The following is a 13,530-nucleotide window of genomic DNA, read 5'->3' as shown; positions in this document are numbered from 1 at the left end:
CCAACTGTTTGTAGTTTGTACAGTGTGAAATGTTTTATATTTAAATCGCCCCTCAGACTTTTCTTTGCAGATACACTCTGATCGCATGTTTATGTTTCAATTAAGTATTTGTACGGTGTACAATTCAGCGTACACAACTCTCCAATATATGTCGTGAAGGTGGTAAGAGTCTACAATAATTACTATACTCCTTTTATACAGTATCAGACTTTTTAACAACAGACATTTCATTTCTCATGATAGAATGAGCACAGACTTGCTAATAACATTGTCTGTAGTTTGTTGAATGCACAGGAGCCGGACCCTGAAGCTGAAGCAGCTGAATGGACAGCCGTAATGTCAAAATGTCTTCAATGAGAAAGACCATTCGCACTACGTGGAGACCAAAAACGTATATGCTATATCTTGTAATACTAGAGTTAAAAGTTTAAATACATGAAATGTGTCTGCTGAATTATGGGTTTGTTTAACAGTCCTTTAAATCTATATTGATGATGACATAATGTCAGACACACTGACAACTTAACCAGAGGTGGGATAAGTGCTCAGATCTTGTACTTAAGTCAAAGTAGAAATACCAGAGTGTAGGAATACTCTGTTACAAGTAAAAGTCCTGCATTCAAAATGTCACTCAAATAAAAGTACAAAAGTATTGGCATGAATTTACTCCAGGTGGAACTAGACTAGAGTCTGATTTAGGTGTTATGTATATTTCACATCATTAATCAAAATCTGTTAAGTAACTAAAGGTATTAAATAAATGTAGTGGAGTAAAAGTACAACGTAGCATATCATGGCAATGATCAAGTAAAGTACAAGAATCTCAAAATGATACTTAAAGGTGGGGTAGGTAATTTTGGAGAAACCAGCTCGAGTGCGCTAGAATTTGAAAATACACAACCGGAAAAAATCTGCCACTTCCTTACAGAGCCCCTCCTCCGACACACACGAACGCGCACATGACCAATGAGGGCACGAGATAAATGTGTGCACAGATGGAAGGCTGACAGGCAGGTAGGCCATCCAGTTATTTTAGCCGCCTTCCAACTGTGCACAAACTTTGGGTTCATACACTTTTTCACCAATGATTTTCCATGACTTCTCAATGACCTTTACCTAATTGTCCATGACCAAAAAAAAATTACCACTGAAAATGGTTTATTTGAACATGGAACAGGAAAATAAGGTCTGCATATGAAACATGTGGTGCCTTCCTAAAACAAATCAAATAGTAGGCTTACTAGCTTCTACAGGCTGAAGCAACTGTAGTCAGGGATGCAAACTCATCAGGTATGCTTTCACACCGCAGGACTTGCGGTACTTTAGTGCCGGCACTAAAGTACCACGGCACAGAATCCGCCAGGGGGCTAGTGCCATAGCCGCATTCACACCGCAGGACTTTCCCTGAGGCAAGATTACGCTGACGTCACTTCGTCTTCTTCTTCTCTGGGTTTACTGGCAGGCCGCAAAACCACTTCACGGCGAGTACAACAAAAAACGAGAGAAGAACAACTACACGGGGGAGGGGGTATAAAGCCCACCCGCTGTATGAGGCGTTTGTTTACTTTCCGACCTCAGACATGATGGAGTTCATAAGGGTAATTAGGGTAATTTACAAATAAAATACCCCATTATAACAATGGACTTTATCTTTATGTATTTATTATATATTACCCCCTCAGGCTGATTTTGGAAAAGGACATTAACCCTTGTTTGGTGTTTTTCCCTTATTTATCTAAAACAAATGACATGATAAATTACTTGTGTTTATGTGTGTAAGACTTGTGTTTCTGCCCTGCCATTGCTGCACAAGGTTGCAACATTGTAGATCAATTCAACCACCGACACCTGTCTGCTCTCACATTCTTCTATTCTGCACATTTGGGGTGGGACACAATAAATAAAGCTTCGCCAGTTTGTTTGTTTTATTGCACAGTCAAGACATAACAATAACGGCATCACGCTGTTCCAGGTGTGTCGTATGCATGTAAATTGAAGTTAAATAAAAGTGTGAAATGTAAAATAAAGTGTAAGTAGTTTCAAAACAATGTAACAGTGGCAATATATATAGCAGCAGACACACCTTAGTGCAAGTTAGGTGTCAGTATTAAAAAAAACAGTGGCAATATATATATATATATATATATATATATATAATAACAATAGAAAATCGTTACCACTATTATTATTGTGGTCTTTAATTTTTTTATAGTCCTGCCTGAGTTTCTTTATTTTTACCCGGCATCCGTGTGCACTGTGCACGATTCCCAGCTCAAGTAGCTTTTGCGAACATCGCTCAAAACATTTAGAGTTGGGAACTGCTTTCTGTAGAAGCTGCTGCATCCCGTCCTCGGAGTAAATTGCCAGAAGCGCCGACACTTCCTCATCATTCCACCGCTCCGGTGTTGTACGTGTAGTCATGCTTTAAAGTACAAACAACCTATTCGCTCAGGTGTGGATGTGGTTTTGTAGCGAGGAAAAAAATGGCTGCCGAACAAAACAAATTCAGAGTCTAACGGGGCGTGGTTTGCAATTCGCCCAGCCAATAGAAATTGGCACTCTTTTATCACCAGGTTAGTACCACCTCTCTTGCAGGGACTAAACATGGCCAAAAGAGTTCCAAAAGAGTTCCCGGCACTGAGTAGTCCCGGCGGTCTGAACGCGACATTATTGGTACTAACGGAACTGAAGAACCAAAGTACCAGGGAAAGTCCTGCGGTGTGAATGCGCATTCACACCGGACCCGAGCACCCCGACCCCATGGAATATCGGTTTAGGAATAACAAAGGATTTTAGCAGTCAGAACAACTAAAGCAGCAGTGGTAATAATAACAGAAACGCTAAATAGTCACATCTAATAGAAATATATATAAGCATTTATTTTAATTGTGTAGCAGTCAGTTTATCATTTTGGCAGCACTGTTGAGCATTTTGAAAATGTATTTTCATGCCTCTGTGCAAGGCTTAGTCTTTGTATCTGTATAGCCACTGGTGTTAAGTAACTAAGTTCATAAACTCAACAAGTACTATACTTGGGTACAATTTTGAGATACTTGTACTTTAAGTATTTCAATGTTTTGCTACTGTGTACTTCTACTCCTCTACAATTCAGAGGTAAATGGTGTAATTTTACTCGACTACATGTATTTAATACCTTTAGTAACTTCACAGATGTGGATGAATGATGTGAAATATAACCAAGTGTTAAATCAGACTTTAGTTCCACCTGGAGTAAATCCACAAGCTACCCTGCAGTATACAAAGTCATTCAAACTAGCTGCACCTTTACCAGCTTTGAGAACACTTTCATGATCAATCATTAGAAAACATATCATATATATTATTCTGAAATGGACTAATCTGCACAATGACTACTTTTACTGTCGCTACTTTCACTATATTTTGATGATAATACTTTTCTACTTTCACTTGAGGAACATTTTGAATGCAGGACTTTTACTGTAACAGAGTATTCCTTCACTCTGGTACTTCTACTTCAAGTACAAGATCTGAGTACTTCTACTTTTACTCAAGTACAAGATCTGAGTACTTTTACTCAAGTACAAGATCTAAGTACTTCTACTTTTACTCAAGAACAAGACCTGAGTACTTCTACTTTTATTAAGTACAAGATCTGAGTACTTCTACTAAAGTACAAGATCTGAGTACTTCTACTTTTACTCTAGTACAATATCTATACTTATACCACCTCTGTTTATAGCCTATGAAAAAAACTATTAGAAAACGAAGGCTAAAGCTAACGTTAGCAGATAGTGACAATGTATGCTAGCTAGCTAGCTCAACGATTCCTTAAATGATATTGCGACAGAAAAACGTTTCAGTTCACATCACGCTCTGCCGCTCTGCTCTGAACACCTGAACCAGCGCCTCAGTCTGTGCCACAGTGACTCCGCACAGTTAACGAACGCACCGTAGATAATGTAGCTGACCCTCATCCCGGAGCAGCAGAGTTCAGCCGACAGGCAAGAAGACTCGAGCACACAGCTCGCGCTTCATATATTAAAAAAATAACACCATGCGCGTCATGATGGCACATAACAGCTCGCGACCGCAGATTATTTCGGCGATTAGATCAAATGTTAATTATATTTGACGCAACTTTAGTTACATTTCCATGACTTTTCCAAAACTTTGGGGAAAATATTGTTTTCCATAACTTTTCCGGGGCCTGGAATTTGCATTTTGAAATGTATGCCCTCATTGGTCATGTGCGCGTTCGTGTGTGTTGGAGGAGGGTATGGATAGGGGCTCTGTAAGGAAGTGGCAGATTTTTTCCGGCTGTGTATTTTCAAATTCCAGCGCACTCGAGCTGGTTTCTCCAAAATTACCTACCCCACCTTTAAGTACAGTACTTGAGTAAATATACTTAGTTACTTCCCACATCTGAATTGAACCGTAGCCTAAAGGGGGCACAAAGAGTGAATCCAAAGGCCTTTTGAACTGTAATTCTAGTAAATGGGCCAATATCTTGGATTATATATCCGCACTCTTTCTGTTGGTCTCTGAACTGTAAACACATTCTATCTGCAGTGTATCCAGATGTTAACAGTATCTAATGCATGTTAGCCAATCCACCACTGGGGGGCAGCACAGCACCATATTTGACCGTCTAGTCTCAGATCTCCTCCATGCTCTTCCTGCAGAAGAGTGATTCTTGATTTAATTTTTTTTTAAATCTTATTAATCAAGGGGCATCATTAGCTTAAACCTTATAAGACTACAACACATTGACTTTCCTAACAAAGGCAACTTGTTCTAAAGGAAGTGCTGTTTTATTCAACTATTGTCTCTTTTTTACTGCTTTATTCTCTTGAGTGTAGTGTGGATCCAGAGGGGCTCAGTAGAAGTGGATCTTTATTTTAATAACAATATGTAATTATCATTTTCCTATTATATATTATAAAACTCTTCACAAACCCAACCAAAGATTTGAACAGGATTTCAGGGATTATTTCCCCCTGGATAAACTTTGCCATGTCTATAAATCAAATTCTAATATCTTCAGGTTCAAGAGTAGTGTCTCATTTGCTCAGGGAGTCTGTTAATCTGAATGGATATGAGCGATGTCACGGCATTTATTTGTGAGAGTGGATTGGTATTAGCTTGGTGAACAAATATCGATGCTCACACACTTCTTTTCTGGGCAGTTAAAGCCCCCCATACACTCTTTTTTTGGACAAATGAACTGTCCATCATCTCTTCAGCTGCTTCATTAGTGAAAACGCAACACATCATGTGACTTTGAGGCAATGTACTGTAAGTAGCATGTGGTAGTGCTAATGGGGATTATAATACAGACCAAATAAATACATCTAGCTTACTATGGACCACAGTTTGGAGGCTGTTGCTTGTTTTTGTTAAAGACAGTAAACTGGATATTCATCATGTGAGAATATCTTCAATCACAGGGTGTCCGCGGGGTCTTAAAAAGTATTAAAAGTTGATAAATCAATTTAGCGAAAATTAAGGCTATTAAAAAGTATTACAAATTATTAAACGGCATTTTCCAAGGTATTAAGAAGGTCCACAGCAACGACAACATGAAACACCCTTTAATTTACTGAAACAACATGTTGGGAAACCCCCTCAAGGCATACTTGCCAACCCTCCCGATTTTCGCGGGAGACTCCCGATTTCATTGCCCTCTCCCGGTTTCCTTCCGGGGTCATATTTCTCCCAATTTCTGACAAAATCAGATTTACTCAGGACTGTTTCCACTCGGACTTTAATACAGCTTCACCATTGTCTGGTTTCCATGGTAACGCGTCTTCTTTAGTAGCGCGCGCAACTGAAAGTCTGAGAGGGTGAGGAAGATAGTCACAGAAAACAGAACAAGAATCGACAACTCGACCCTCTGCTAACTCCTTTCCTGTAAAATACAGGTCCAGCCCACACATATGCTCCATCAAGGATGGTGCTACTACAGGCCGCAAGGCAGTGCACTTACAACTACAATAAGCATGGTAGTTAATGTTAATCCAATACAGCTCCGGCGATCCACGAGCACCCCCCCCTCCCGCGGTGGTATTGAAATCCTCCTGATTTCTGAGGTCTCAAGGTTGACAAGTATACCTCAAGGTGGCCCCATGCATAGCGTCCCATAAAATGCTGCTTCTTATTTTTAAGTTTCGTTGCCTTGCTCCGCTCTGTGGGGGGGGGGGGGGGGGGGGGGGTTTCTGCTGGTGGACTACCTGAGAGATATACAGCAGGAGAACACGCCGTCCACTGCGGAGAATAAACAGAAGGGAAACCATGACAACCATGCTCCGGTGTCTTATCAGTGTTGCCAACTCCATAGTAAGGAAAGTAGCTATTGGCTGTCCGAAAAGTCGCCAGAAGTCGCTAAATGACGTCATCGCCTAATTTGCATATCATGTAATGGCGGCTGTAGGTAAAAAACGTTCCCAACCCTTCAAGGATCAAAACTTGAAACCACCGGAGTTAAATCCAGACGACAGTAGATCAGAAATGTCTTTGCCTTTTGAGTATGTTTTGGGGTTTTAACATGACAGTTTGGCATAGAAATCCCCCTTACAATAAAGGCAGTATGCCCGTGTGTCATCTCCAATAAATGGCTTCAACCATCCTTTATACTCAGGGTTTGATTCCCACTCCTTTCTGTATTTTTGAGAATACAATTTAGACTGTGCCATGATGTTTAGCTTGTCACAGAGAGGCACACACACAGTGGACGAGGTGATTGAGTGACTGAGGCTGTGTGAGGCAAAGCAAAGGCAGTTATTTATTAAAGTGTGAAAGTGAGTGAAGAAACATTTACATTCAACATTTAAATCCCGCTCAAAACCAGAACGGCTTGGCAGTTGGCGCATGCGCAATTCATTTGCAGTCTCGACGCGGGGGAGTACTATGGGAGGGAGGCGGGGCTCACGGCAGCACCCGCGGCTCGTTAACTGCAGAACAATGTGAGTCTCCAAACACCAGAAAAGTCGCTAATAACACCATTATAAATCGCTAGATTAGTCGTTAGTCGCTTTTGACACAAATAAGTCGCCGGAGGGTTTGGAAATCCGCCAAATTTAACGAGAAAATCGCCAAGTTGGCAACACTGGTCTTCTTCGCTGCTTTTGGTGTATTTTATTGCGGCAGCAGCGCCACTTACAGGCCTGGCATATGTACTACAGCGTTTCCAGCATTTCCAGCGGTCTAGTGTGAACGGACACGTTAATGAATCGAATGCGTGTGAACGGAAGACTTTTTTGCGTTTGCGTATGCGTTTTACTGTATGCGTCCGCGTGGGGCCGGGGTCTAAGCCAAACTATATCCGGTCACAGAGATCTGCTATTTTAACCTGTTAAACCCATAGACTGTATATATAAATGGACGTAGGGTCCGTGACGTCACCCATAGGATTCTGCAGAGTTGCCGTGAAGCCCTTAGTAAGCGGAGTCGGCCACTAACGGCTCGACGGTGTCGTCAGAGTCTAACTCCCGCCTTCTCCCGCCTTCTCCAAATAAGGGCAAAGAGGCGGAGCTGAGGCGGGACAGGGCGGGACCTGCTGCCAACGAGCGTGACGTTCGAGTCCTAGCTCAGGCTAAGAAGCTAAGCTAACATGCTCTCAGTATCAATCGAATGTAAAACATGATTGATGAAAGTAGTAAATCGGTCAGATTTGACCCGAAGACAACAGGAGGGTTAATGCCATATTCACTTAGTAACGCATGAACAACTTTTACAAATATTTCTATATAGTCTGTGTTGGTAAATGTCATCTAGGTTGCACATTTCCTGCTGAAATACATGCATACCAAGTCACTGCGTGGCACTTTGGTTTTGATAAAACAGTGTAGTTCCACTATATAAACGTTACATTCATAATCAAACGAGACAATCTGCAAGATAATTAGCTATTTGGTATTATTCTTAATGCTTGTCATTCACACGTTAATAAAATAAGTACCGATACATAGCAGAATAATTGTGGCGGTGTTCAGCTTAATAAGCCTTGCTCAACATCATTTATTTAGCTAATACTACAGCGGGCTGCAGGCGAACCAAGTCCGCGTTACGATGCATTCCTTGATCTCCAGTTATAACGCCGGAGTCCACGCCGCCGAAGCTAACGGGGCTGCAGGGTGCTAGCTCGCTAGCGCGTCCCGGCGGCCCACCCCTTTTAACATTTGCTCCCGTTTAGCATTATGGGCATCATAGCCATATAGTATAAAAGTCTTACCCAAGGCTGAATCATAAACTAAACTGTATATATGTATAAAGGGTTACGTCCTTAGCTGGCTAATAAGCTACATAACAGGCTAAGCTAACAAGCACACAAACACCTGCTAACGGGGTTAACATGTATAATATTATCATTTTACTCACCGAAAAAAGCTGAAAGTAGACTTCTTGGAAGATCTGTTAGTACATTCAAGCGCACAGCACGACATTTTAATTATCTGGTATTTGTAACAATATTCCCTAACAGGCACGATCACCACGAACACAGCTAAAGGATCAAGTACAGTAACTACAACTAACTAACGTTGTAGCCTCTATGGTTGTAGCCTAGCAGATTGGACAAGTTGCTGTTAGCTGACAGTGAGGCACGTATCTGTCAATCAAAGTGACCACGCCCTAATGTATGCACAAACTTTAAGACCTAATATAAATATAAAGGGTCGCGTTAGAAAACAATTCACTCACAGATCCATAATCATGAAGGTGGAATCTAACTATATCGATAATAAAATGTATGGAGCCAGGGGTAGAAACATGTTTTTTTCTGCTGTAAAATCGGGCATTTTAACATGGGGGTCTATGGAAATTGCTCCTTTCTGCAGCCATCGCCTATCGGCCAATATATGAACTGCAGTGTGTGGCACTTCCGTATTGGCTTCCCGGCTCTACCCCACAGTTTGCCGCTTGGTTAAACCCTGATCCTGTTTTTCAGGTTTCAGGCTCGAAAATGACATTCCCAGAACAAATGACCATATCTTCCCTTCTAAAAGGGTTAAATTAATAATCTTTTTTCTCAAAATAATGATAAACCTGTGAGTTGGATGTAGAAAAGTCAGATTCAATATAGATGTTTTTTATTTTAAAGAAAATTCAGATTGAACATGGTAAAAAACTGTAAATTATAGTGTCGGTCCAAAAAATATTTTGTACTTATAGTGAAAACTAACCTTGGATGATGGGTTAGTAGACTAAAAGCTTTAGGAATCCAAAGTACAACATATAATAAGTACCCTGTATCAAGATTGATGCAAAACAAGTGATATTTGACCTTTTTAGACAGATTTAGCACAAAAAAACCTCTTCTGGGGCCATTTGGGTGGATTTTCCATATCTCTGGCCCCCCTTTGTCGATTTTGACATGTGACATCTCTTTCTGACAGTCAGAGCCAATGGAATCGAGGGGAACTCCCACATAGTCCTTCTTTGGTCATGTGTATGTGTGAGACTGCTGTATCGCCGAGACCGGAAGCAGCAGCTAGCTGTGGTGGTTACCATTAGCAGCTAGCATTTACTCTCCTATTTTTACATAAAAATGGAATTATGGATTATAAATTCAATCAGTTTTTTATACATGGACGTTAAGAACCTATGGATTAACAGATTCAGCCGCGTTATTTCTCATTTTAATGCCATTGAACACGTACTTTGATCAGATTGACAGCTACTTGTGAGACGATCTCCCTAGAAGCTTCGTAAAGGTACGTGTTGTGATGACTGTATTTGCTTCCCCTGTTGCGAGTCCGGATCACTCAGTGATGATACTATATACCTACATAATCTATGGAGTCTCAGCTTTAATCGGATATATTGTATGTGCAGCTATGATAAGTAATAAGGGTACTTTTATCTTGAGTTCTGTGCCAATGTCCGTTAGCATTTTTCGCTCAGGGGTAATTTAGATGCTTCTTGTGAGACTTGTGTTTTGTTTTGGTAAACATGGTTTGTATCGGCAGTTAGCTGAGATTATTTCCGTTAATCTGGTATAACACATTAATAGCTTCTTAAATATTAAGATCCCCTGAGACACAGTATCGTGAAAAAAAGACCCAGGGTCCCCGCTGGCGGGGACCTTCGGGCTTAACAGGTTAAAGTAAGGTCAACACATATCGACCCTAAATATAGTCTATATTAAGAACGAGAAAAGTCTTAACATATATATCGTTTTTTGTAAACATATGACAAATGTGTGAGGGTGATGACGTCAGAGCATCGTCCTATGTGCCGGGCTTAGTCCCGGACAGCCCCAGCCCAATTTAACCCCTGGGTATTTGTGAGGGAGCTCCTATATGGCATTACCCCGCTGAAGCTCACCAAAGTTTAATATATTTCATAGTTCAATAGTTTTGTTTATTGGTCAAATACTGGTTTCTAATGGTTTCTGAGGAGTTTTACTGGAATGAAAGAGCACAGAGTACAGAAGCAACAAAGCAGCATACTGCATTAAACCTGACCTTCACAGAGAGGTTGAAGTTCATGTGGAGAGGAGGCTTCAGTAGTCTGTCTGCACTCTGTTTAGTTGTGCTATCTTACAAATCAATATAGTAAATGTGAGGTAACTGTGTCGCCAATGTAACCGGTTAGAACTCAAAGTTGCGATGAGGTCTTAAAATGTATGGAAAGGGTCTTAAAATAGGTCTTAAAAGGTATTAAATTTGACTTCAGGATTCCTGCATATGCATAATCAGTACCAGGCAAAAAGAGCAAAGACTCTGCTGTTATTTGTCAATTGCCATATTGGTTGACATTTCAAAATGCAGCGATCTGAAAGTGATTGACTGCGGCTAGTCTGCGCTACAGAGCAACACATATCTGGAGCATTATTAACGCAGCAGACAGCCCAATAACTCAGCCAGGACCGCTCCCTCAACAGATGGGCTGCCCTCACCCACCTCCAGATGAATAATTGATTAGGTACACGGACCTTATGCCAGGTCATGATTGCTTAAGCATGCTCACAGGCTGCTCGGGGTGGATCCTGGAGATTTGGCTCCAGGCCCGTTCCCCGGATGTCCCCAGATCAAATCCCACTAAAGCAAACATTATGTCCTTGATTACATTTATATATTCTTAAAATGATATCAGTGCAGTTTTTCTGAACTCTCACCTCGAGATTTTTGAATGAAAATATTGGTCTGACCTAAAGGGTAAGCATGCTAACAGTTGTTGCTTGTGGCTGGATAAAGATGGGGGGTTTAAGTCAGTATTCTCAATGAATACCCTCCATGCGGATGTCGTGTTTGTAGCCAGCTAGTTTTGAGCTAACCTCTGTTAAGAAGGTACATTGGTCTGTTGGGGTGAATAATCACAGACTTCTAAAAACGGTACAGTGATAAGCTTTGCATCCCTTTCTGGCTGATATCACTTTAAGCAGGAACGTTTGAATAACTTGTGCTTAAGATAAGTTTTCCAAATGAATCTCAGATCCAAGTTTTGAACAGAAACCTGTATCAAGCAGGTTTGGTTCCAATTAAAACACTTTTTTCTTATTCTGGCAAAAACCCAGATGCTCTACAACTGCCTCTGCATCTGTCTGTACTGCTTTCTCTGTTCTGATGAAGTTTACTGCTTCTGCAGAATAAACTAACCTCAATGGAAAAGTTTCATCCAGCAAAAGATGAACAAATGGTGGCGCATCTGAACGGTGAGAGGTGACACCTTGAGACTCTGCTGTGTGTGTGTATCGAGCGGTAAAAAGACATTCTCTCTGCGTCTTTCCCTCTTTCTCTCTCACACACACACACACACAGATTATCTCTGTCAGTCATTACAATAAAGGGCATTGTGCTGTTTTGCGAGCTGTTGCAGGAGATAGCATTCTCTGACAGGGCATTTTGAAAAGAAGCTTATACATCTCAACTATCAGAATAGGGTTATAGCCTTGGCGTGTGTCGTTGAGGGGAGGTATTCATAGTGATGGCTTTGAGATGATAAAGACGTGAGTGAGCAGTAATAGATCCCTAAAGGGCTGCATTGTGTCAGTAAGGGTGCATTTTATACTTTTGGATGTGTGTGCCAGGTGAGGTTTTTCATTTTCTTTTTTATCAGGTGTGCTACGGAAGTCCATAGAGACAAAAATAATCTGGTGATCTATTTGCTAAATCTGATCTAAAACGTTTTTTCTCCTGTGTTGATGGCTTCAGAACAGGTGAAAGAAATGTTTTGACAGGTACATTTCATTTTTTTTATCAGGAATTGATTTTAAGCGTTTGTTGTTGTAATACCCAGTTCTTCACAAGACGATGAAGTGCAACAATCCCTCATCATTCTTCTTTTCTACCAAGACGAAAACATTTTTAACAAAAGTGTTTTTTCTAACTTGTCTAGGCTTCTGTTTATTCAGTAAGCTTAAGACCCCTGGCTAACGTGAGGTGTGATTAGTCAATCGCATAGAGATGTCCCGCCCCTTAGCCTATCACATACAATGTGTTGCAGCACTAGCCAATAGGAGTGTGAGTGTTACATAGTGATATCACTATATGTTACAGAAGTTAAACAAAGGAGTACAATGGAGGCGTTTCAGGCAGGGGGTGGGGGTGGGGGGGGGGGGGGGGGGGGGGGGGAGTGTATGGGAGATATTCTCCCTCTGGAGGGAACACAGGGAATGTAGTCTTTGCAGGCCATTTACATGCACAAAAACCTATACAACACACTACAGGAAAGGGAAAACCCCCCAAAAAGCAGAATGGGGCCCCTTTAAAACAGGTCTGATTATTGCATCAGAGATACATGTTCCTTCTTTAATACGTTTTGCAGTGCTATAAAAAAACTTCCCCATTTGCCTCTCATTATTCTGTCACAAAGGTTTGATGACAAAAGATGTCAGCGGTAGGGTGGAGAGTGGATTCTTCCACTTCAAACTAAGGCTCAGACAATGTGGACATGGCTGCCACAGTATTGAAGCAGCACTGTTCCATTCTCAGTTGCTGTATTGAAATATACCTCCAAATGTCAGCCTGGTCTTTTCAGTGACAGAGAACTCCTGACACCTCAGAAGATACATATGAATGAGTCTTTCTCTTCCTGTTATCAGTATACTGGGTTCAATGGCTGGCCTCAAGTGGGCTGACAGGTGTGTGTGTGTTTACTTTTTTTCTGTGAGTGTGGAAGCAGAGGCATTCTGTGTGGGTTAAACGCAAACAAGAGTCAGAGAAAGAACTTGGAAGGATATGTGTCAGACAGCTTGACAGAGCTCATCTGTGGCAGTCGCCCTCTTGTGTGTTATCAATGACTCCCAAACGGGCTGCCAATCACCCAGCAGGCCGACGGGACCGTATATCTAGCCACCAAGCCAGACCACACACACACACACACACACACACACACACACACACACACACACACACACACACACACACACACACACACACACACACACACACACACACACACACACACACTCGGCACCAAGCCTACAGGAGTACAGTCTCATTAGTTGTGGTACACCTGGTCACAGTATTTGACTGGTGCTACACTGTCATGTGTATTGGCATCTTCAATTCATAAATGCAACCCGGTAAGACGTGAACATGTGACGAT

This window comes from Gymnodraco acuticeps, unplaced genomic scaffold (assembly GCF_902827175.1).
Source record: "Gymnodraco acuticeps unplaced genomic scaffold, fGymAcu1.1, whole genome shotgun sequence".
Classification (NCBI taxonomy): domain Eukaryota; kingdom Metazoa; phylum Chordata; class Actinopteri; order Perciformes; family Bathydraconidae; genus Gymnodraco; species Gymnodraco acuticeps.
This window is presented reverse-complemented; position numbering follows the sequence as displayed.